Genomic DNA, 3,257 nt, shown 5'->3' with positions numbered 1-3,257 from the left:
CCCCGACCACCTGCACGCCGCCGCCTGTCTCCCTGTGCGCCGTCGGCGCTGACCACCTGAGCGCCGGTGCCACGCCAAGATCCAAGCTAGAGGTACACTACATGTCAGCGTCTGATCTCCCGTGCTCCTCCCCTCAAGTTCTTCTCTTCCTGTGTCGCCAGAAGCCAGCCATGGTGAGCATCGTCCCTCCCCATCAACTCTCTCCGACCTTCCCTGTCAACTCTCTCTGACCTTCCCCGCACCTCTCCTAGCTGCAGTGCACGATGCTTCGTGGCGTCCCAGGTTCCTCTCCGAAAACAGCCGTGAGTAGTGCTCCCATGAAAATCCTCTCGTGTGTGCAAAGCTATGCCATCCAACTAATATGGCTAAATTTGTTTAGCAGTTTTTTTCTCTTTGAACTAGATGACGAACATGCCCAAACTTATGGATGTGTTGCTCATGTGAAAAATGTGTTAACTGAACTTCACAATCTTGACCGAAGATGTTTTCAAAAATGTGTTAACCCCTGCTCCCATGCATCGGCGACCAGCCATCTCCAATCCTCGCACGCACGCCGTAGCACTTGCATTTCGATGCTCCAATGCCTACTGGCACTGCCTGCATCTTTGTCCTACAAAAAACTCTAGCAGTGTTTAATTCTTGTGATTTCTTGCAGCAGTTCAATATATATTATACAAGAAGAACAAACTAACAGTATGTTGCAGATGTTCTCTTTTGTGATTGTCGTAGACTTCCAACAGTTTAGATGTGGGCAAGTCAAACAGAGCTCTCTTTGCTTCCGTCTCACCACCACAACCACGGCAGCAAGGCGCACTACGTCCATGGCGGGAGACCGGCACCAAGGTGGCCTGCCAGGGTCATGGACGGGTTCAAGAAGATGCTGGTGGGCCTATTCGCCTTCCCGCCACGGCCGCCCAACGTCACCTTCTCCGCCAACTCCAGGGGCGATGGCGAGGACGCTGTGGCTGTGGCACCCAAGAGGCCATCGTGCAGCAACTCCAACCTGCAGCCGGTGAACAAGGAGCACTACGACGAGGCCATCTCCGACCGCGTCGAGTTCTTCCACCGATTCGCCAGGGTGGATGTCAGGTCACGGCCGTCGTCGTTGTCCCACTTCTGAATTCCCATCGTCGACAACTTTGTGCTAGCTTCAAGCATATCCCACTGTGTGTGGGCATGTGTATGTGTGTATGTCATGTTACTGTGTTCTTTCTTTTGACATCTGCCATGTTAGTATGTTACTGTGTTAGTAAAATGGATAGCGAGCCAACTGCTGCAGGTCAATGGTAACAAGTATCAAAAGAGTTTTGGATGCGAGGATGTTGCAAAGTCCTAGTCGGCTAGTGATAACTGTGCTATAACTTTATGGTAGGCCGATCATAGCTTGGATTAGTGTATTTCATTTCATAGCTTGAATTTTGTAACTTGTTAAGTTTATTGTGCAGAACCTTCAGAAAAGATACCAAAAAAGTATGTCATGGACCTTGTAACTCCTTCCCCTTTTTCCATTCATGCATGTTCTTTCACGTGATTTGATGTAAGGAAGTTTGTGTAAACCATATTGTTTACATACACCTAAAGCAGTATGTATTTTTTAAAGTAATCTGGAAGTTCAAATATTATTGTATAGAGAGTTCAATCATTGTATTTTAGGAAGAATGCATCTTATTGTTAAAAAATGCTTAGAGGAAAAGCATTCATAAAAAAAGTAGCAAGCCGATTTTTGGGAGGTTCAAAATGTTAAATTCACACAAAAAAAGAGTGTAGAAAAAGATGGGCGCCGCAAAAAATGATACTAAACAAACAAATAATTTGAAGTACAAATTCGCGGAGTTGGGTGGTTCAATAAATAAAAAATACAAAACAAAAGACTAGTCTTTAGGTTGCACGGGCCCATGACAAGCTCGTAAATTTAAAAATTGTTTTTTATGGTGGAAAATATCCTTTGATTTCAATTTTTACGTAGAGAAACAGTGAGCAAAAAAGACCACAATAAAAAATGATGTCATTTTCCGTGATTTTACCCGTTTTATGTGGAGAAAGAGTTAGCAAAAAAAGACTAGTCTCCAGGTTGTTCAACATAATGTTATTATTCACCAATGCACCGCTTTCTCTCTGGGAGCAGAAAAAGAGAGAAGTTCATCCTGGCAGCCCAATGTGGTTCAATTTGTATCTTAAAAGAAGACCCTAAAAGTTCAAAATTAAATAATGATATGGTTCAATTTTTATTTAGTCAGAAACGATTTCCCTTGAGACTAAATAATCAAGCCACCAAGTTCACATTAATAATAACAAAGCAGTTCAATATATACAAAAAACTCAAGTTCTTCTTGTTTTCTATAAAAAGAAAAGTATGAAGTTCAATTTAAAAACTAAAAATACAAAAGGATTTTCACCATTTCTAAATAAAAAAACTCTCGAAGTTCAAACTAAAATAATGGAGCGGTTCGATGTTTACTAAAACTAATAGGATATTTTCCATTACGAAAAAACAAGAAGTCCAAATTTTAAAAATGGAGAAGTTCAATGTGAAGAAAAAACTTAGATTTTTTTTCTCGTTGCTAAAGAATAAAATGAAGAAGTTCAAATTAAAATAATGGAACATATCAAAAAGGTTTATAAAAAATGATTTCCCTATTTTCTAAAAATACCCGAGAAGCCCATATTAAAACAACATCATGGCTCAATCTTTACAAAAAATAGAGCGCTTCAAAATTTCATAAAAAAGATTAAGAAAAAACCAGGAAGTCCATATTAAAAAGATGGAGAAGTTCGATGATTATAGAAAACTCAGATTTTCCTCATTATTAAATAATGGAAACAAGAAGTTCAAAAAAAATAAGAAGTTCAAATTTTAAAAATAGAGCGCTTCAAAATTTCATAAAAAAAGATTAAGAAATAAACCAGGAAGTTCATAATTAAAAAGATGGAGAAGTTCGATGATTATAGTGAACTCAGATTTTCCTCGTTATTAAAGAATGGAAACAAGAAGTTCAAAAAAATAAGAAGTTCAACTTTTAAAAATAGAGCGCTTCAAAATTCATAAAAAAAGATTAAGAAACTTAGATTAAAAATTCATTAAAAAACTCACATATTTCCCCGTAACCGAGTAATGCAAGGAATGCATTTCAGGTAACATTTAAAAGTATAGAAAATAAAATCTTAAAAGGTTTGTTGAAAGAAGTTCAAGTGCTCTGTCCGGAGAAGTTCAAAAATTGTTGCGAGAGAGGTTCACCTTGTATTCCATGTTTGATTTT

This window comes from Triticum urartu, chromosome 2A (genome assembly GCF_056163025.1).
Source record: "Triticum urartu cultivar PI428250 chromosome 2A, HENAU_Tu73, whole genome shotgun sequence".
Classification (NCBI taxonomy): Eukaryota; Viridiplantae; Streptophyta; class Magnoliopsida; order Poales; family Poaceae; genus Triticum; species Triticum urartu.
The sequence above is the reverse complement of the archived record's forward strand: the minus strand, read 5'-3'. Positions refer to the sequence as shown.